Source organism: Schistocerca americana, chromosome 6 (genome assembly GCF_021461395.2).
Source record: "Schistocerca americana isolate TAMUIC-IGC-003095 chromosome 6, iqSchAmer2.1, whole genome shotgun sequence".
Taxonomy (NCBI): domain Eukaryota; kingdom Metazoa; phylum Arthropoda; class Insecta; order Orthoptera; family Acrididae; genus Schistocerca; species Schistocerca americana.
This window is the reverse complement of record NC_060124.1, coordinates 464,918,589-464,942,339: the sequence shown is the minus strand read 5'-3', so window position 1 is coordinate 464,942,339 and position 23,751 is coordinate 464,918,589. Positions and strand designations below refer to the sequence as shown.

At 42.8% G+C, this 23,751-nt stretch overlaps 1 protein-coding gene, 1 non-coding gene and 1 pseudogene across 2 annotated transcripts in view; all 3 read right to left on the bottom strand.

Annotated features, from left to right (window-relative positions):
* The window catches only part of LOC124619899 (kiSS-1 receptor-like), a 466,753-nt gene that overhangs the window by 230,675 nt on the left and 212,327 nt on the right, over positions 1-23,751 (bottom strand). The gene's annotated exons all lie outside the window — the stretch shown is intronic.
* LOC124620470 lies at positions 531-648 on the bottom strand (annotated as a pseudogene).
* Positions 7,880-7,954, bottom strand: Trnas-uga. Its single transcript has one exon. It is a non-coding gene; the product is annotated as a tRNA-Ser (tRNA).

Sequence of the window (23,751 nt, the reverse complement as noted above, 5' to 3'; positions counted from 1 at the left end):
TTTTGCTTATTTTTTTTCATAGTTCCACACAACTTCTTCGTGTTTCCTCGATTGATCTGTGTTCAGTTTTACAAGGCCTATCCACTGTGCCAACTTATAACTAAATCTGAGGGGGGGTGCGATGGGGAGGTTCCCTCGTAAGGAGAAATGTGCCGTCGTATAACCAATACATGACGCGCTGAGTGGATACGTACTAAAGCAGTCCTAACTTAGCTCCCTGACTCTTCTCATTAGCCCAACCTACCACTGTTACTAAGGCTGCTGAATTACTAAAAATAATTTTACAAAATTAATTGAAGGAACACACGTTTTCTCTAACTGTAACTGGTAGTCAGGCCATGAAGGCCCAACGGTACCAACCGGCAACCGTGTCATCCTCAGCTGACAGACGTCACTGGATGCGGATATGGAGGAGCGAGTGGTCAGCACACCGCTCTCCCGGCCGTATGTCAGTTTCCGAGACGAGAGCCGCCCACTTCCCAGTCAAGTAGCTCCTCAGTTTGCCTCACAAGGGCTGAGAGCACCCCGCTTGTCAACAGCGCTCGGCCAACCGGATGGTGACCCATCGAAGTGCTAGCCCAGCCCGACAGCGCTTAACTTCAGTGATCTGACGGGAACTGGTGCTACCACTGCGGCAAGGTCGTTGGCAAATGGTGAATATTAGGTAACAGCCACCCCACACTATCTATAACGCTGCGACAGGAAGAGTTCGCAATGCTGTCACACGTATGTAATACCATAGTACACAACACCTTCCTGGCCAATTTTAACTTGAAATATCACGCTCCTTTCACACACACAATGATTCCGATCAGACTACTGAAATCGTTTTGTGGCACTCTTATAAATGACCAGAATGAGCAGGCCAACACACACGTACTCACACTCGCTTTTACAAAACAGTATATACAAATATATACAGACATCAATGTTGCTTACTGAGAAGTTAAACAATTTGCTATTTTAAATGGATATGTGGGCAAGTTTCTTAGTTATGTTTGAGGCAATTTCCATTTCTGAAGCGTATTGATAGTTTGGTGTTGCCTAAGTGTGTGTGTGTGTGTACTTATTTCTCCGAAGTTCGTCAGCTGGATGTACAGCCTTTGTGGTATAATTTTCACATTCGATGAGGTAGTAACTGAAACCTACACCTTTCGGTTAATGCTATCTATATCGTTTAATAATTTTTTCACTTATTACATTATTGCGTGTAATGACTTCATCAGACAAAGTTCGGCGACAATATACAGCAAGAGTATTGACATTCACTTTCGTTACTGAAGTTTTAAATTTTCGTCTGATAATGGTAGTCTCCGAAACATGAAACGTGAACTAATGTCATTAATTTTTAAATATATCATTAGGGCCTCTAGACTGTAATATTTACAAAGTTCATAATGATCGCTGAATCGTACCAGGAATTTCTTTCTTTCAGTAATTAAGTCACATATATAATCCGGAATCAAGTACCTGTTGCGAGAGCACGCTCACCAACTAGGACGAATACTTCACATGCAGTGCACCATTATTGAGGATACACTGAAGCTCACACTGAAATGCCTCAACAGAGAATGCTCCAATTTATACGAGTACATACATAGAACGTTCTAGCAAAGTCAGACATTCAGTAAGTAAGAGAGTGCTCCTGCTTATATACACATAGAATGTTATTGCAAAACCAAACATTCCGTAAGTTTCACAACGTTCGAGAAATATCAAATGTTAAATGATAAATAACAGTAGTAAACGGGAAACGAACCGGTGACCGCAACGTCATCATTCATCAGCTACTAGTAACCACTCCACCCCTACTCCCACCCACAATTCTTTAAGGAATCGAATTATCATGTATGAAACACCTTCAGTGGCTCAATTATAAGAAAAGTGTTTTTCCACGAGTCTCAAAGTTCATTACGGCACGTCTCCTGAACAATGTGTCGTACAATGAAACAGTTTTGCAGGTACATTAAATTGTACATGTACATACTGTCTGCAATAAGTGCTGTGAATAGAGTTAGAGTAAGAAGTAATAAATTAAAACGTCATGTCTAAAGCTGAAGTTTTACTCCACGAATAGCGAAAAAATAGTAACCGATAAAATTTTTTTCATTCCATTATTTTGTGTGGGTGTTTTCTTTTTTTGGGGGGTCGGGGGGGTTCACAGCGAGCTTGGCGTATTGTGTTAATTCTTTAACGTACGATGATCCTCTTACGGAGCACATTATGATAGCATTTTAAATTTATGCATTTTAAATTTATTCAATAATTATACGAAACACTTAAATTCCAATTTTTATGGCCCCTGGAAGCTGGTGGATAGCCAAGTTGCCACTGGCATTCCCTGGACGGATGGCTGTTTTGGAAGATACAGATAACCGATACTCAACAGCGAGCTACGCACATTACGTGTTAATGAGTAACTTGTCCAGTAGTGTTCCTACCACCAGCAGACAACAAATCACTTTCCGTAGCATCACAGTCATGTTATAAAGAAATTCGTACCATATTGTGACGAAGGTATACAGAAAGTTTTTCCGGAACGATCACGTAATAGGGAAATTTTATATGTCGTGAAATTGGTCGCGGATTTTTTCTGTGATTACGTAAATACAAAATTCATACGACTGTACTGCTGCCGTGGGTGCAACATTTGTTAGTAAAGTATTTGATGAGACTGAAGTCCTTAGAAAGCCGTAACGAGCCGTAACCGTGAGTTCTGCAAACAATCCGGTGTCTGGCCGCTTCCTTCCCGTTTCCGGCAGTTTAGTGGACGTGCGGAGCCCTATCTTTCGAAAACATATGAGTGGAAGCCGAGATAATCCGGAGTTGCCAGTGGCCAATATGGCTAAAGAGACAGAATTAATCCTATCGAACCGACCGCGGTAACAGACGTGGCTATTCGAGAGCACACCTACGTGTTTCGCGAATGAGCGAGGAGGCCAAATGCAGGGCAAGATGAGTCTCATACAGTGTGCTACGCCCTAATGGAGTCACAGACAGCGGAACTTGGGACAGCTGCCAGAAGATATGAACACTTCACAGAAGCCCTGCAGGCTTGCGTAGGCACAATGTCTTTGACCTTGATCTATAAGCTGATTCTAGTCCAAGCGGCACATCGATGCAACTGCTCAGTCGTGAGTTGTGCTGTAATAAGTTAACACATGTTTGTGTCTCTCGTCACGGAAATTGAACCGCATAATACTGCACAACGGTATGCCGTTTCTTTTTGCATTAAATTGGGTGAAAACGTGAGGACAACTTACGGTAAGCTTGAAGGCTTTTGGAGAGGAGGTTATGTCAAGAGCAAAAGTTTTTCGTTGGCATAAAATGTTTAGTGAAGCGGAACGGATGACGCAGATGAAGAGCGCAGTGGACGACCATCAACCTCACGGACAGATGTCAACTTGACCAGGGTGCGTGAACTCGTACGATCTGATCGTAGATTATCCGTGAAAATGATTGCAGAATAACTGAATATCAATCGAAAAACGGTTCGTCTACTAATAATTGAAGATCTTGGTATGAGAAAGATTCATGCAGAAATGGTCCCCAAAAATCTCACATCACAACAGCGAGAAACACGGAAAAATGTGGCAGTCGATCTGTTACAGCAAACGGAAATCAATCCAGAATTGTTGAGCCGTGTTATCACTGGTGATAACTGTTAACCGATATTATTATACAGAAATTTTAGAAAGACTTCGTAAAAGAGTTCTTCGTGTCCGTGCCAACATTGCTGATAATTGGATTCTGCATCGCGATAATTCGCCATCCCATACTGCTCTGTCAGTACAGCAATTCTTAACTTCAAAACAAACTTCAGTGCTACCACAGCCACCTTATTCACCAGATATCTCTCCGTGCGACTTTTTTCGATTTCCAAGAGTCAAAACGGCAGTCAAGGGACACCATTTTCAAACAAAGCAAGATTTCCAAAAAACTGTGACGAGGGTCTTGGAGGATATTACAGAAGATGAGTTCCAGAAATGTTACCATCAATGGCAGAAGCGCTGGAAAAAGTGTGTGCAATCAGAAGGGAACTACTTTGAAGGAGACAACACTAAACTTGACTAAAACGGTAAGAAACATTTTTTTTTTCATATCACTCTCGTTACTATATTGTCGCACATCGCAGTATCGCTGACTAAAGCGAAAGTGTGTATACTGTGAATTGAAAAAGAGAAATGCAAAAATAATTACAGCCTCAGCTCGGCCCTAAGATTCTCTCGCATTGATACAACCGAGGAACACTAATCTTAAAGAATACTATCCTTAAACGTTGTGTATTACATCCAGATTCGCGACATGCGGTAAGTATACTTCACGAGGAACGACGAAGTAAAGTATTTGTCACTGCGCACGAGCAAGAAAAGAAATTATTTCAGATGATGAAAGTGAGTGTCCGTAGAGGAGGCAAGTGTGCTGCCAGACAAAAAAGTGAATCACCAAGAAAGGGAAGAGGAAACAAAATTAAATTTAACTGGTTGACAGGGTATGTGAAGTTAGTTCAGTAATTACAAAATCAACTGAAATTTACAAAGAACTTGGCAGTATGAGCCCGTTTATCAGTATGGCGTTGCAACCCATCTCTTCCCGATGCATGGGCTGATCCGGTTCGGTAGGGTCTCAAAAAACCGTTGTACCTTTCAACAAAAATACTGGCACACCACTGTTGTAACTACTCCTTGTTATTCCGCATATTGGCATTGAGAAAGAGTTGACGTCCTTACATCGGGTTCAAATCTGGGTTATTGGGGCCACGGGGAACCTCATCACGTGGGTAGTTCGTAGAGACAGGTGCCATTTGTGGATGAACATTGTCCTGTTAAAAAATGGACTGTAGCATGATAGGTAACACATAAGTACGCTGAATGTCCGTGACGTACCACTGACTCGTCGGAGTTGCTTCCCACCAAATGTGACCAATAGTCGCGATTTACTATCAGAGAGGTCACAGTCCGTAGTATTTGACGGAAAGTCATCGAGTAAATCAGAAGTGATAATGATATAGGCCGTTTGCTGCCTTGCCTACGTAAACGATTTAGGAGACAATCTGAGTAGCCGTCTTAGGTTGTTTGCAAACGATGCTGTCGTTTATCGTCTAGTAAACTCATCAGAAGATCAAATCCAGTTGCAAAATGATTTATGGTGCAAAAATTGACATTTGACCCTAAATAAAGAAAAGTGTGAGGTCATCCACTTGAGTGCTAAAAGAAATCCGTTAAACTTCGGTTACACGATAAATCAGTCAAATGTTAGGGCCGTAAATTCAACTATATGCCTATGAATTACGAGCAACTGAAAGTGGAAAGAACACGTCGAAAATTTTGTGGGGAAGGAGAACCAAAGACTGCGTTTTATTGGCAGAACACTTAGAAGATGCAACCGATCAACTAAAGCGGCTGCGTACACTACGATTGTCCGTCCCCTTTTGGGGATTTGCTGCGTGGTGTGGGATCCTTACCAGATAGGATTAACTGTGTACATCAAGAGAGTTCAAAGACAAGCAGCACGATTTGTGCTATAGAGAAATAGCGGACAGAATGTCACTGACATGATACAGGAATTGGGGTGGACATCATTAAAACAAAGGCGTTTCTCGTCGTGGCGGAATCTTCTCACGAAATTTCCATCACCAACATTCTCCTCTGAATGCTAAAATGTTTTGTTAACGCCGACCTACACAGGGGGAAACGATCATCATAACAAAATAAAGGAAATTAGAGCTCACACGGAAAGATATAGGTGTTCGTTTTCTCCGCGCGCTGGTCGAGATTGGAATAATAGAGAATTATTGTGAAGGTGATTCGATGAACCCTCTGACAGGCACTTAAATGTGGTATGGGTATCCATGTAGGTGTAGATGAGGTAGACACCACGACGCCAGGAGCAATACGGCCTTACCTCTCCTAATCATTGGAATAATATGAACTCTTCCCAGGGCGCTGACATTTTCGCCAACGATGGTCATCCGTGGTACGTAAAATTGCCATTCATCGCTGAACATAATGTGACACCATTCACCTGCAGTCCATGCTTCCTGATCACAGTATTACCCCCAAATACAGTCGTTAGTGGGGTGGTGTCAGTAGGATGGCACTTCCTTAGTCTGTCTGCTGGTAGTCTCCGAACAGTGGAACGGGTTGCCACAGAAAGTTGTAGGTAGTCCATTACTTATTCTCGGATGGCAGACGCAAATGTGAAGACGATACGATTTGCTTGCTGCGCACTACGGCTCCCCTCCCTGGTGGTTGTCAGATGTGAACGACCAGAAACTTGACAACAAGTATGGTTCCATCACTGTCCATCACTGGGTTAGTGTCTCACCCGAATGCACCACAGAGCCGGATTTTGTATGACTGGACCAGTTGGCCAAATAGATATGCACAACGAGACAGTTTGTAAACCCCATCAGTTTCTGACAATGCTGTCCCAAACGAGTACGCTGCATCTCCGTGCCCTTCACACTGATCATTCAACATCAGACGCAGCTGAAGGCCCCTCTATATCCAACCAAGTCTACTAAACACAACAAACAGAAACTACACTAACCCACTCTGATGGACGTTTTACCTGACACAGATAACTGCAACTGTAACAGTGAACATACCCGCCAGTTGTGTGCACGTATACGAAATTACGTACATTGACATCCGACTACGTCTTCTATGTGCTTGGCTTTTTTTGTAAGCTAGTCTAGAAGCACAGCACAAATAATAGATATCCAAGAGACAGCTAACGATGTACGGTACATTACGACGCCAATCAACAAGCTCTTTCATTATTTAACATGGAAAAATTTGTAGAGAAACGATCGACTGTGTTACACCTACAGATTCAGAAAAATACCTAGTGATCAAGGTCGCAAATATAAGTTTATTGGTTACTAGTTTCAGCGTATCTAGGAGCACTCATCAAATCTGGAACATAGAAAATTGCATCTAAGAAGTACACGATGATAAATTGCTAATATAAGAGTTCCATCACACAATACTTTCCGTATCAAAATAGACTGATAAGTGTACAACTGCCAAACGGCGAGACACATCGTCATAATTTGTGAGTGCAGCATAGTTTTGAGACAATCGAATGCAAATTATCCTAAAAACATAAATTACGACAAAATATTATTTTGAATGAATACATAACAAGGTTCAAAATGGTTCAAATGGCTCTGAGCACTGTGGGACTTAACATCTGAGGTCATCAGTCCCCTAGAACTTAGAACTACTTAAACCTAATCAACCTAAGGACATCACACACATCCATGCCCAAGGTAGGATTCGAACCTGCGACCGTAGCAGTTGCACGGTTCCGGACTGAAGCGCCTAGAACCGCTCAGCCACCGCGGCTGGCACATAACAAGGAAATAACGGTTGTAGTGGGTATAAGTACAGATGCAGTGTATGATGTACTGAACAACATTACATCAGTTTTACAACCTTTCACACTTCTAGCTATAGCTATTACAAGTCTGATGTCATTAGGTTGGTTAGTACCATCAAGTATAGGCCTACATGGCAAGAGCAAGAAAATAATATTTATTTTCCCCTGGGCAGCAGGTCAGGTGTTGAAGTGTGGCCACATGGATGCAAAGTGGTTAGTCTATATTACAGGCGTATTCCACTTACAGAGAACCCCTTGAGTGCGAGGTCGCAAGTTCAATCTTCAGCAAGGCTCGTTAGAAAGAGTTGTGTTCACAGTTGTGACAGGAAAAATACTAACTCCTTATGACTCAACATTTCCATCTGGAGGGCGACAGAAAATGCGTGTCCTGGGCATGCAGAGGTCAACCTTCCATGGGATGTGTGCATTACACTTCACAAAACGAACATCGCCGACATTCAAGAAATGGAACTTCCTGGCAGATTAAAACTGTGTGCCCGACCGAGACTCGAACTCGGGACCTTTGCCTTTCACGGGCAAGTGCTCTACCAACTGAGCTACCGAAGCACGACTCACGCCCGGTACTCACAGCTTTACTTCTGCCAGTACCTCGTCTCCTACCTTCCAAACTTTACAGAAGCTCTCCTGCGAACCTTGCAGAACTAGCACTCCTGAAAGAAAGGATATTGCGGAGACATGGCTTAGCCACAGCCTGGGGGATGTTTCCAGAATGAGATTCTGGATTCAAGAAATGTTTAAAACAAACCGTTAACATGCGTAATGAACACCAAATGAAAAATGGCTCGTCACAGTGATTACAAAGGTTGGCACCATCAAGATCGAAGACGAACTCCTTGCGAGTTACAAACAGTGCAAGACATTCAGGTAGGCATCCAGTCTTGAAGAATACATATAGAATCATATTTTGAGAATGAAATCATAGTGTAGATAGCCTGTATTCTTTTTTATTAATACAGATAAGAAAAACAAGAGAGCCGATCGAGACCATGTTTTCATTTTCAAAACACGTTGAAGCTGTTGCCTCCCACAAAAATTAAATTTTAGAATCATACAGGTGTAGCGGAGTGATGAGAACTATTGGAATTTGATGGCATGCAACCGAATGCGAGACAGTCTGTCTTGGAGCTTGTCGTGGAAATGGCGTAGCTGCATACAGACTGATAATATGTTTTATAGGCATGGAGAAAAGAAACATCCAGAGGCTGAACTTGTCCAGTGACTCAAGATGGTATGAACTGCAATGTCGCAAACTTTTTGGGATGGAGATTTTGCTCTGAAGGAGCGTGATTTTTTACACAGACCAGGAATCAACCAAAATCAAGTTATCTTGACCCGCTCTTGGCCAAAAGGAGTGCTCGTACCACAATTGTTGTTGTCTTACGTCCATTTTCCCACCATTACTTCCTGTGACGTGAGTATTCCTTCTGCCCTTGCAAGATCACACACAGGAGAAAGAATCGTAGGGGGCAAAGCACCTCAAACTATTCGCAGCACGATAAATACCTTTCCAGTCAATTTGCCGTCCAATAGTCGGTGCAATTCTATACGAATGCTTCTAGGGATAGATATTAGAATAAATTGTTAAAACTTTCTTGGTACCTGTAATTTCCAAGTTTCCTTTCATAAGTATTTCCTCTCAAAATCCCAATTGGACGGAGGTGAAAACAAATTTCCTTACTGAGCGATGGGACAAGTTTGTTTAGCTCATCTACAAATTTTCGGACCGACTGCACAGTTTGCTGTGCGTCGTTAAGTTGACGCTTTGTCCGAAACACTCCTTATTTTACGGCTTCCAATTCTACAGCACTATTTGAACCTGTGCAGCCGTCCCTTGGTTCCCTTAAAATCACTGTAATCTACGAAGCGTGCAGTTTGATGTGCATAGTAGGTCACTATCATGCACATCCTATAAATGTTATCGAGTATCCCTGAAACACGCAAACACCAGTTCTTGTAACAAGTGCACCTTGGTCTTTCTTGAGTATCCCCAGTTTTTCTTATTGACTACGCAGTCACGCTGCTGCGGACTTATTCGAAACGTGTTCCTAATCCCTTTTTTTACAATGCTGGAGACGATATTCCTTGTACGTAATTATGTTTAGTAGCTGCCCCTTGGCAACGATTGTCCTTTACTGTATTTCACTCGAGAAGGGATTTGTAGCTCACTGTCCCGCAAGGATGATGAATTATATGGCTCGATACCTGTTCCGATATCACTTCCACTTGTTAAGCATGTTTCGTCATCATTGTACTTCTCATGTACATCGACCGTGCAGTCGAACGTATACGATACAACACATTCCACTGTCTCATCCTGCAGAAACGCTAATATTTCATCTGCCAGTTCTTTCTCACCCAGTGGAATTTCTTAGGTTCCTTTCAGACGAAATGTCAACTTCAGCAGCTTTTGTTGTAGACATAATGCAACGTTTGCTTTGTTTATCGTTGTCATTGCTCTGCTTTGTATCAAAACCACTAGCATTGTAGCACTGTTGTGAGTCACTTGTCGACTAAGCCGTTCAACTATGCTCCGTAGCCTCAAACTCTGTTCGTCACTGGATACCTCCCATCCCGCCCCCTTTTGCCATTATCTGCCAACATTGTGGTTGTGTGGTAGACAATATGAGGGGCGTCGAATGCCGTAAACATCGTTGGCCTTTTGCGATCTCACGCTCAAGAGGTTCGTTGTTAGTGGTGCAGTTACCAACGTGCAGAAAATACACTACTGACCATTAAAATTGCTACAACACGAATATTACGTGCTACAGACGCGATATTTAACAGACAGGAAGAAGATGCTGTGATATGCAAAAGATTAGCTTTACAGAGCATTCACACAAGCTTGGCGCCGGTGGCGACACCTACAACGTGCTGACATGAGGAAAGTTTCCAACCGATTTCTCATACACAAACAGCAGTTGACCAGCGTTGCCTGCTGAAACGTTGTTGTGATGTCTCGTGTAAGGAGGAGAAATACGTACCATCACGTTTCCGACTTTGATAAAGGTCGTATTGTAGTCTATCGCGATGGCGGTTTATCGTATCGCGACATTGCTGCTCGCGTTGGTCGAGATCCAATGACTGTTAGCAGAATATCGAATCGGTGGGTTCAGGAGGGTAATACGGAACGCCTGCTGGATCCCAACGGCCTCGTATTACTAGCAGTCGAGATGACAGGCATCTTATCCGCACGGCTGTAACGGATCGTGTGGCCTCGTCTCGATCCATGAGTCAACAGATGGGGATGTTTGCAAGACAACAACCATCTGCACGAACGGTTCGACGACGTTAACAGCAGCATGGACTATCAGCTCGGAGACCATGGCTGCGGTTACCCTTGACGCCGCATCACAGGCAGGAGCGTCTGCGATGGTGTACTCTGGGTGCACGAATGGCAAAACGTCATTTCTTCGGATGAATCCAGGCTCTGTTTACAGCATCATGATGGTCGCATCCGTGTTCGTCGACATCGCGATGAACTCACATTGGAAGCGGGTATTCGTCATCGCCATACTGGCGTATCATTCGGCGTTTTGGTATGGGGTGCCATTGGTTACACGTCTCGGTCACATCTTGTTCGCATTGATGGCACTTTAAACAGTGGACGTTACATTTCAGATGTGCTACGACCCGTGGCTCTACCCTTCATTCGATCCCTGCGTCACCCTACATTTCAGCAAGATAATGCACAACCGCATGTTGCAGGTTGTGTACGGGCCTTTCTGGATACAGAAAATGTTCGACTGCTGCCCTCGCCAGCACATTCTCCAGATGACATCCGGTCAATGGTGGCCGAGCAACTAGCTCGTCACAATACGCCAGTCACTATTCGTGATGAAATGTGGTATCGTGTTGAAGCTGCATGGGCAGCTGTACCTGTACACGCCATCCAAGCTCTGTCTGACTGAATGCCCAGGCGCATCAAGGCTGGTATTACGACCAGAGGTGGTTGTTCTGGGTACTGATTTCTCAGAATCTATGCACCCAAATTGCGTGAAAATGGAAACACATGTCAGTTCTAGTATAATATATTTGTCCAATGAATGCACGTTTATCATCTGCATTTCTTCTTGGAGTAGCAATTTTAATGGCCAGTAGTGTATCAGGTAGTACATCATGTGACATGTTTGCGGAAAGGCTGTTCGACGCAAAGGAAAAACAACCAACACACTCATATGTCTACATATTAAGGTATCACATATAAGAAATAACTGCACTAATTCCCGTAATAACCGGTATACACCACTTACACAGAATAAATGGTTGTTATGTGTAATGCACACTTACAGAAGCTGACAGCTGACATATTTGAAGACTGAGATTGTTAAATCCAGCCTAGTCGTCAAATTTTGTCTCCGTGTTCGTCGTCAAATATGGGGTGTTGAGGATCGCTAGACAGCATTCAAAAAAATCGTATTAATGAGTTTTATTACAAAAAAGTAAATGACAATACTTGACTTTGACAATTACACAGAAGTGTCGCAAGCAAAGGGTGACATACGAAATAGCAATCGTCTTCAGTATCAACAATCACAAGTCCCTGCTACATAGGCAGTACAAGCGATGTGAATAGAGCTGACGCAGCTATCCAAGTTAATAGTCTTGAAGCTACTATGCAACTGGGGCGTCGCCAGTCGGTCGCGGCACTTATGTCCTCCTCACAAATGGGCCGCTGCTGTTGCGTTGTCGTCCTAGAGAGGGGCCAGTCAGCGTGTGATTGGCTGAATTCTTCTCACAGCCATCTCTTGCCTATCGTTCCCGACTGGCGTGCCGGCGCTTGACTTTATGCCGTAACAGAGTTCATGCTTGCCAGATTACGTTGTTCTAAAGTTGTTAGGTTAAAACAGCTGCCTAAAGTTGGCAGTGGCTGGAATAATAGCTGCAATCGATCTGAATGAAATATTCGCCAACCATACATTAAAGACTAATATTTTCTGGTAACTTCATAATGGGAAGCATTGTTATCGTATCTGTGAAGTGACCTGTATGCCAAAAGACAGATACTGTATTTCACCACGCAGTACTGTGCATGTTACTCGAATCTTCACTGGAATTCGCCCTGCTGAGTATCATTCCGCATCCATTTCGTATGTTACCGACATAGATTTTATATTTGCTATTTTCCCTTTCTTAATGTATTGTAGTCCGCATCTCGTGGTCTTGCGGTAGCGTTCTCGCTTCCCGTGCACGGGGGCCCGCGTTCGATTCCCGGCGGGGTCAGGGATTTTTCCTGCCTCGAGATGACTGGGTGTTGTTGTGTCGACTTCATCGTCATCATTCATCCCCATTACGGTCGGAGGAAGGCAATGGCAAACCATCTCCGCTAAGACCTTGCCTAGTACGGCGATGCGATTCCCCCGCATCGTCCCCTACGCTCCTCGGAGTAGGGGACCACATCATCATTAATGTACTGTAGTCCGCCCAGATAGCTGAATGGTCAGCGCAGCGGTCTGTCACGCCAAGGGTTGTCTTAGCTGTGTGACTGGATTTGTGATTTCCTCTCAGACAGGTCACAGTACGTAGACGGTAAATCTTCGAGTAGAACAGAAGTGATATCTGGCGTTCCGCAAGGTAGTGTCATAGGCCCTCTGCTGTTCCTGATTTACATAAATGACGTAGGTGATAATCCGAGCAGCCCCCTTAGACTGTTTGCAGATGACTCTCTAATTTACCGTCTAGTAAAACCATCAGATGATCAATACCAATTACAAAATGATCTAGAAAGAATTTCTGTATGGTACGAAATGTGGCGATTAGGACTAAACAAAGAAAAGTGCGAGGTCATCCCCATGGCTACTAACAAGAGAACCTCCCCATCGCACCCCCCTCAGATTTAGTTATAAGTTGGCACAGTGGATAGGCCTTGAAATACTGAACACACATCAATCGAGAAAACAGGAAGAAGTTGTGTGGAACTATGAAAAAAAAATAAGCAAAATATACAAACTGAGTAGTCCATGTGCAAGATAGGCAACATCAAGGATGGTGTAAGCTCAGGAGCACGGTGCTCCGGTGGTTAGCGTGAGCAGCTGCGGAACGAGAGGTCCTTGGTTCAAGTGTTCCCTCGAGTGAAAAGTTTAATTTTTTATTTTCAGACAATTATTATCTGTCCGTCCGTCCGTCCGATGCGAGGTAACTGCGCCGTAGTATGGGGACACATAATTGTCTTCGCTCTCCAAAATTCCAGAACATGTTCAGATTTGCTTGGACATATGCAGGATTTGACGGTCTACACACGGAAAAATTTGAAAACGTTAAAAACATATGTTTTGACAGAGCACAGGGAAAACTGTGCGACTGTGAAACTGTTGCATTCATTTGTTGCAGTTTATGTAACAAACTCTTATGTTTTCATCACTTTTTGGGAGTGATTATCACATCCACAAGAAAACCTAAATCGGGCAAGGTAGAAGAATCTTTTTACCCATTCGCCAAGTGTACAAGTTAGGGGGTCGACAACATATTCCTGTCATGTGATTCACACGCAGTCACCAATGTCGTATAGAAGATATCAGACGTGTTTTCCTGTGGAGGAATCGGTTGACCTATGACCTTGCGATCAAATGTTTTCGGTTCCCATTGGTTCGTCTACTAAGAAGACTTGAACCAAGGACCTCTCGTTTCGCCGCTGCTCACGCTAACCACAGGACCACGGCGCTCCTGAGCTCAGACATTCCATGATGTTGCATATCTTGCGCATGGACTACTCAGTTTGTATATTTTGCTTTTTTTTCATAGTTCCACACAACTTCTTCCTGTTTTCTCGATTGATCTGTGTTCAGTTTTTCAAGGCCTATCCACTGTGCCAACTTATAACTAAATCTGAGGGGAGTGCGGTTGGGAGGTTCCCTTGTAAGAGAAATTGAATAAATTTTGGGTATACGATAAATCGCACAAACCTAAAGGCTGTCAATTCGCCTAAATACCTAGGAATTACAGTTACCAGCAACTTAAATTGGAAAGAGCACATAGATAATATTGTGGGGAAGGCGAAACAAAGACTGCGCTTTGTTGGCAGAACACTTAGAAGATGCGACAAACCCACTAAAGAGGCAGCCTACATTACACTTGTCCGTCCTCTGCTGGAATATTGCTGCGCGGTATGGGATCCTTACCAGGTAGGATTGACGGAGGACGTCGAAAAAGTGCAAAGAAGGGCAGCTCGTTTCGTGTTATCGCGCAATAGGAATGAGAGTGTCACTGATGTGATACGCGAGTTGGGGTGGCAGTCACTGAAACAAAGGCGGTTTTCTTTGCGGCGAGATTTATTTACGAAATTTCAGTCACCAGCTTTATCTTCCGAACGCGAAAATATTTTGTTGACACCCGCCTACGTAGGGAGAAATGATCATCGTAACGAAATAAAAGAAATCAGAGCTCGGAATGAAAGATTTAGGTGTTCCCTTTTCGCATGCGCCATTCGAGAGTGGAATGGTAGAGAAGTAGTATGAAAAAGATTCGATGAGCCCTCTGCCAGACACCTAAGTGTGAATTGCGGAGTAACCATGTAGATGAAGATGTAGATGTAAGGGGTCCGGGTTAGATTCCCAGCTGGGTCGGAGATTTTCTTCGCTCAGGGATTGGGTGTTGTCCTCATTATCATTTCATCATCATCAGTGGAAGGCAACGGGAAACCACCACTGGATCACTTCCCTAGATGCTGATGCGGTGGACCTCTCTGACGAGGCCTCCCCCATGACAAGACCTGCCGTAAGTTATACCGTATTGTAAATGAAGTTACTTGAGCAACGACTCCCAAGAAAACAAATAAATTAAAGAATAAAAACAGGTATTTTGATAGCAAATACAGAGTCGACTATGCAGCTTTAGAAGACTGCGACTCATAACGCTAATTCGTGAAAACAAAAATTTTTTGAACAGAGCATAATTTGCTGATTTTGTCACAGATTTCTTCTTCGTTCCCAACCTCCGTGACCCGTTCAGTTATCAGAAGTTTGCGAGAGCTCCAGAAGCCGCGGCTTGTTGTCTCCAGGAAAACAAACGATGCACGTGATGAGCGCGAGACGGGGTTGAAGCAGCTCTTCATCAGAGCTGTCTGCCCCTGCGGTGCCGCGCCCCGCTTCTGAATCCGAGGTGTGCCCCAGATATTAATTACGGGATTTCCAAGCCGGGGCCGCCAATTTGCATATTTAGGAGCGGATCTTGCGTCCCCCAATGGAATGCACAGGAATTTCAGCAGGCGATCTCAAACCGGTGCCGCTTGGAATAACGTTAATGGCTTTAACTTCTTCCATGACACCTCAGCTATGAAACGGGCGTGGAACAATAATTCCTTTATTTATGGCTCCGTGTGTAGTAGGGACAATACGGGAGAAGCTACCTGTTGCTGAAAACAGGATTGGCTGCGGGAAGCGGATTTACTTCATTTTAACATGAAAAATCAACCTTAAGAAGCGATTAATAAAGCAAAGAGCCAGGCAATTTTCTGAAGTTTATTTATTTAGACTAGACTAGGTTTCGATACTACTACAAGTATCTTCTTCGGAAGTACATGATGTTACTTGGTTACATTAATTAAAACTTGTTAGGTGAATCTCGAGCTAACCAGCTCAAGTCACGTGAAGTAGTTTAAAATGTCCATTAAAACTGTAAAGGCGAAATACATATGGCTGTTGAACAAACGTCGAACTCTTGTTAGTCGAAGCTTACTCACATTTGCTGTTAACAGCCGTGTTCAAGACTGTGATCTTAAGAAAACCAAGTCTCCTTTTATGTGTACTGTACTTGCTGACTGGAAATATCTTCAGACCGAAATTTCCGTCCTAACCTAGCCTAACCCAACCTAAACTAAACATTTTGTTTGAAAGATATAACCGCTATTTGACCATTTGACTGACTGGCTGCTTAGACTCAGTATAGCAAAGTTTAAAACCATATCAAGTAAAGAAGTCATGCTAATTGCCAGTAAATTAGGCTACTGCACAAATCTTCTCGTATTTATTTTGTACAAAATTTGTTTATATAACAGAAGATTCATGTTTTCACGATTACTTGTGTTCTACTCAAGTGCATTGATTTTTAATAATTGTAACACTTGACAATGGCTTAAGGTCGAAATCTAGGTCGTGTAAAAAAACCTGTTGTGCAGTGAAATGGCGGTTATGTCTTTCAAGAAGTTTTATACGACTCTGGCTCCACACAAAGTAAAAATCATTGAACAACTTGTCAATGATTCTTTAACCTAAACCGGTCGCCAAGTAAAAATAAACAGCGACCTGTAGTGTTTTCAGATGAGCTACTGATAAACAGTCGTTATTCAGAAGTTACGTCTACAACTATCTATATAAATGAAAATCAGTTGTGTGGCTGGTACCGGCGGAGATACGAGTCCTCCCTCGGGCATGGGTGTGTGCGTGTGTTCGTCCTTAGGATAATTTAGGTTAAGTAGTGCGTAAGCTCAGCGACTGATGACCTTAGCAGTTAAGTCCCATAAGATTTCTCACACATTTGAACATTTTTTTGAAAATCAGTTGCCGCATGTATGAAAGATCATCGCTTGATTTGACTGATTTTTTAGTGTTGCGATCGTAATTGTCAGGACAAAGTAAGCATGAAAAAAAAATTTTGAAAAATCCACCGGAAAAGTCGGAAATTTCGATGGTACCTTTGTATGAAAATCCCAATGAAAAAATTTGACAGTCTGTTTGAGAGTTCTTCTGTCTCATGTTTTCGTAACAACAACAAATTCTTCATTGAATATTGATATTTTGCGAAAAAGAATACAGTTACAAGCGATATTTCAGTGTGTTATCTGTGGTTATCATACTTTTGGTGTGTTGCGAATATTGAATTGATGTCAATTCCTGGTAATTTGGCGCATTGAAAACATTCAATTGATTTCAGTTCGTGGTTTACTTCTTTGGAGAAGGTGTCGGAATATCAGTCGGCTTACATGCAACATAAGCCAACTACATGATCGTCGAGTCAGTGCGACTGGCGAAGAGCATAGCGTTTGGATGCAACTCGAATAAGAATTGTACAATAAACACTTTCTGCAATAAACACTTTCTGTTAAACCGGCTGATAGTTATCACCTGCTAAGATGTGTTGTGAAAATATGCAGATTTTTTTCGCAGTTATTTTTAACAGAAAAGTTGTGTTGATGGCTGACCTTATAATTCTACCAGTTCATAGATTAAAAGCATGCGAAATACTGTCATTCAGGCTCCTGTCCTCACAGGTCTAGCAGCTGGAAAGGTCTCTCTCATACCCATGTATTAATGATTCCAACCGTTTTACATTCCTTTTGACTTCTATTCCCAATCAAGGTACCGTCTGCGATAACGATAAGTAAGGTCAGAGAGACGGTGCACGAGGAGATGGACAGAGAAGCGAGAAGAAATGGATATGAGAAGAGGAGGGAAATGGATATAAAGAAGGGGAAGCAGGATACGTGCAGAGAGATGAGGGAGGAAGATATAGATACAGAGAGCGTGGGGTAAGAGATGTATAGGAAGAGGGGAGAGGGGGAGGCTGGAATGATGGAGGTAGGAGGGAGCAGGATATAAAGAAAGAGAGAGGACGGAGGAGAAGGATAGAGGGAGGTTGGGAGAAAGAGATTGGGGCTTATATCGGATTCTCATACGTATTTAGCAATTACGAAACATAGCATAGTTAGCTAGTACACTACTGGCCATTAAAATTGCCACACCAATAAGAAATGCAGATGATAAACGGGTATTCCTTGGAGAAATACATTATACTAGAACTGACATGTGATTACATTTTCACGCAGTTTGGGTGCATAGATCCTGAGAAATCAGTATCTAGAATAACCACCTGTGGCCGTAATAACGCCCTTGATACGCCTGGGCATTGAGTCAAGCAGAGCTTGGATGGCGAGTACAGGTACAGCTGCCCATGCAGCTTCAACACGATACAACAGTTCATCAAGAGTAGTGACTAGCGTATTGTGACGAGTCAGTTGCTCGGCCACCATTGACCAGATGTTTTCAGTTGGTGAGAGATCTGGAGAATGTGCTGGCCAGGACAGTAGTCGAATATTTTCTGTATCCAGAAAGGCCCGTACAGGGCCTGCAACATGCGGTCGTGCATTATCCTGCTGAAATGTAGTGTTTCGCAGGTATCGAATGACGGGTCGTAACACATCTGAAATGTAACGTCCACTGTGGAAAGTGCCGTCAATGCGAACAAGAGGTGACCGAGACGTGTAACCAATGGCAGCCCATACCATCACGCCGGGTGATACGCCAGTATGGCAATGACGAATACACGCTTCCAATGTGCGTTCACCGCGATGTCGACAAACACGGATGCGCCAAGCATGATGCTGTAAACAGAACCTGGATTCATCCGAAAAAATGACGTTTTGCCATTCGTGCACCTAGGTTCGTCGTTGAGTACGCCATCGCAGGCGCACATGTCTGTGATGCAGCGTCAAGGCTAACCGCAGCCATGGTCTCCGAGCTGGTAGTCCATGCTGCTGCAAACGTCGAACTGTTCGTGCAGGTGGTTGTTGTCCTGCAAACGTCCCCATCTGTTGACTCAATGATCGAGACGTGGCTGCACGATCCGTTACAGCCATGCGGATAAGATGCCTGTCATCTCGACTGCTAGTGATATGATGTCGTTGGGATCCAGCACGGCGTTCCGTGTTACCCTCCTGAACCCACCGATTCCATATTCTGCAGTCATTGGATCTCGACCAACGGGAGCAGCAATGTCGCGATACTATAAACCGTAATCGCGATAGGCTACAATCCGACCTTTATCAAAGGTACGCATTTCTCCTCCTTACACGAGGCATCACAACAACGTTTCACCAGGCAACGCCGGGCAACTGCTATTTGTGTATGAGAAATCGGTTGGAAACTTTCATCATATCAGCACGTTGTATGTGTCGCCACCGGCGCCAATCTTGTGTAAATGCTCTGAAAAGTTAATTATTTGCATATCACAGCATCTTCTTCCTGTCGGTTAAATTTCGCGTCTGTAGCACGTCATCTTCGAACTGTAGCAGTTTGAATGGCCAGTAGTGTATTATATAAAATACAAAATTACGCACAATATTTTACTTCTGAGTTAATACTGCCTGTGAATGGATTTCCGTTTCAGTGGCACACGCGGACTTGCGCGTGCAGCCGTGAGCACACACACAGTCGCGCGCACGCTCTGTGTTGTTCTCCTTACTGGAAGTGGTCGCCTTCCAAGTAGGACCTTGCTCACTTGAGGTCCGACGCGACTGCTAAGGTTGCGTCCATTACTCAGGATATTTCTGCTTGACGTTTATCTGCAGATGTCGTAAGATATTTGCGGGTTTTGGTTGGTTGGTTGGTTTGGGGGATTAAAGGGACCAGACTGCCATGGTCATCGGTCCCTTTGCGGGTTTTGTCTTACAGCGTAGCCAGGAACATGACTGTACTAAACTCCTTGTTCACTAAAAGGCCTCCATCACTAGTTCTGTAGTCATGCCTAACATGTATTGGTTAAAAACAGTCTTGGTTGCAATTTTAGTTTTTATTTTATTTTTCAACGACGCGTTTCGCCTTATTTAGGCATCATCAGGTTACCTTTTATAGATGGACGCGAGATAGAAAAGATAACCTGAAGATGCCGAAATAAGGCGAAATGCGTCGTTGAAAAATAAAAAACTAAAATTGCAACGAAGACTGTTTTTAACCAATACTGTTAAGCACTGGTTTGCTGTATGCCACATATGGATTGGAAGAATTTCTATGCCTAACATGTAGCTAATTTTTTTCGAGGTAGAACTTAATGTCGTTTATTTTTCCTGTTGCAAGTATGTAATTATGTTCACATTTTCGCCATTGTATCACACCATTCAATATTCTTCATAGAAAAAGGAAAGAATAATGTGGTGCTACGTGATAATGCTGAAGATTAGATAGATAGCTGGTATAATCAACGAAGAGGTATTGTGACGAACTGCGAAGGAAAGAAATTTCTGGTACAACCTGACTAAAACAAAACCAAAAAGAAACAGTTTGATGGGACTCATCCTGTGCCATCAAGGAATCGTCAATTTAGAGATCAGAGGAATGGTGCGGGGTAAAAAACGGCAGGGGGTGACAAAGGGTTGACCACGGTAAGCAGAGTCAAATGCATAGAGGTTTATGTAATTATCCTGCAATGAGAAGGTTCGCACAAGACAGCCGAGCGTGGAGAGTTCCAGGCCGTGATATCACAGTGTTGCGATTACCCTGTTTAACGCACGACTGCTTTTTATGCTCTTTCATTCATGTCATAACTGGCACTGGTCGAAATTATGTTCAGTAATCAAAACTGGAACGTACCATCACGTAAATTTCCCTGTATTCCATACATAGAGTGACAATTATTAAACTATATGAAATAAAATCGTCAAAACTTCAGAACGGTTTCCGTTAGGACGTTCAAAATGCACGGTTGGGCGCGGGCTATGATGGGAATTAGTATGCGCTGTATGGTTCGCTTTAGCGACGAAGTCCACTTTCATATGGACTGGTTCGTCAATAAGGAAAAGCTGGCCGTTGTGGCAGAGCGGTTGTAGGCGCTTCAGTCTGGAACCGCGCGACCGTTACGGTTGCAAGCTGGGGACCGCATTCTCACTCTGTGGTGCCCAGAGGCCACTGGCATGGGCCTCGATTGGCAACCATATTCTCTGCATTTCAACATATACGATTCCTTTTTGTGGGGCTATATTGAAGACAAAGTATATAGAAAAAGCAACCAAACCATTGCTGAGCAGGAAACAGCCATTGGGTCATCGACAGCATCGATGTTCCAATACTTTAGCGTGTCATGCAGAATTTCGGCATTCGTCTGCGCCACATCATCGCCAATAGTGGCAAGCATATCGAACATGCCATAACCTAAATCCGAATATATGTAACGACGTTTACATGTGGAATAAACTGTGTGCACGCCGTTGTTTGTAACAAGTTTATGTTTTTTTCATGTAGTTCAATAATTGTACGCCTGTACCTTGGCTCAAAGGTAATCAGTGATCTATGTTTTACCTAGGTGTAGAATTCCCGTCTCACAGCATGGACCTTCAGCGTTTCTGCACTTTCCGGCCGTTCACATCGAACGCCGTGTTGTAGTATGGAAATGTTTACTAAGCTCTATACGAGATTAAAGATTATGTACAAAAATGGTTCAAATGCCTCTGAGCACTATGGGACTTAACATCGGAGGTTATCAGTTCCCTAGAACATAGAACTATTTAAACCTAACTAACCTAAGGACATCACACACATCCATGCCCGAGGCAGGATTCGAACCTGCGACCGTAGCGAACGCGCGGTTCCAGACTGAAGCGCCTAGAACTGCTCGGTCACACCGGCCGGCGATTATTTACATACTGCTGGTCACGAACCTAATGCTGTTTAGCATAACGGTTTCTGAATGCGCAAATTATCAGATCTGTACAATAATGTAATAATCAGAAGACTCCTACATAACCAGAATAATCCGTTCTTACATGTAAGCTATTCATTTTTTTAAATATTTTGCGTACTACTCACTAATTTAATCATATAGATTGATGTTATTTCGTGTATTTTGTATCTTTACCATATATATCCTGCAGAAAATCTACAAGTATTTGCTAAACTAATCACCCAATCCATCGTCTGCTAACTTGTGTCATTGTTGGCAAAATAGGCCAAGTGTAGCATTCCGAAGCTTAGATAATAACCTTGAAAATACAGTTTTTAACCTCGCATATATTGTGCGTCTCTGTCGACAACATAGATCAATGGTCCCCAACCCAGGGGTAATTACCCCTGAGGGGGTAAAATAAAATTTTCTGAGGGGTAGGAAACTAAACGATTCGATTCTGTTTCAGTCACAAACCTAATTTCTTTTTAAGAGATGATTACTGTTATCACATTTTTTGTAAGATTCTAATATTGATTATATAATTTATCAATAATTACTTTTTCTCGGTTAGTAGCATAATGCGGTAGGGGTTGCAGGTTCCCCACATAATCCACCCACTACACACGTATGCTGTGTTTTATCCCGTACATCGCTGATGATAAAAGTGAGACATATACATAACATCTCGAGAAAATGTTTTTTCAAAGTTCCTGCAGTAGTCCAGAAATTGCTTCATTACTTGCTTCGAAACAGATACCTGAATTAATTAACACCAAGACAAAGCAGTAGCCACATACGGGCTACTATAGGGCTGTATGCAGTGTTATTATTACCACTATTATTGTTATCATTATCATTGTTGTTGTTGTTACTATCACTAGCAGTGGCTGTGTTCAGATACAAAGCTTTAACAGTCTGAAGTCTTTCAATTTTTGCCAGTGCAGAAGTAAGGAGCCCAACAATCAAGTGATTTTCGAACTGTAAGTATGGTACACACATCTTAAATGGGTTTGCTCTATGCAGGTCAAGCAAGTGTAGCAATGGTGAGAAGTAATGCAGGAAAAGTATGTTTTGTAACAAATATGTATCGTCACTGTGGATAGTTAGGTAACTTATCTGAGAAGGATATGTGGGTTGCACCACGTATTCCTTCATCGCACATTCTAACACACACACACACACACACACACACACACACACACACACACACACACATGCAAACTAACTATTATTCAACTTTCATCATTTTAAAAATAAAAATGTTCTAAGAAAAGCCTTTCATTCTACAGTTTAGTTAGGTGCTAAGGTTGGTGAAAATGTGGGAGCGGGAGGGGGGAGGGGGGTACTAGCTAATGTCTAATTGAATGCATGGGTAATTGTCTAAGAAAGGTTTCGAAACTCTGTCGTGGATGGTGGCGAGACTAATTATCCTGCAGTTTGGTCCCACTTAATTGACCAATGCAGTAAATTCTGATAAGGAGTAATGACTACAGATACGTACCATGAAAAAAATTATTTCGATTTATATTGAACAATAAGTGCCCCGTCATGTTCTAATATCTGTTTGTGCTTAGTGAGTTCTTACTTAGTTCACTCGTAATTTTATCATTAGTTGTGGTATGTTTGAGCAAACAGCGTCAGCATTGTTTGTGGGGTGTTGATTTTAAGTAGAGGTTGTACTTAAAGTGCTAATACAGGTTTCTACCTCATCTAGCCACTATTTTGCACGGCAAAACATTATATAAGTCAAGGGTAAGAGAAAAAAGCAGAATGTATTTTCGGGCCAGCTTGTTCATTTATAAATGTCTAAGACTGGTACAACGTCATTTGAATACTACAATCGACCTTACCCATATTTTGAATCATGCATCACTGGTATGTCCCACACAAACTCCGAAAAACGTAAAGAACGAAAACACGGGGTCAGAGAAAGATGTTGTAATGAACTCTACAGCAGCTTTTGTTGCTCCCATGGGGTCG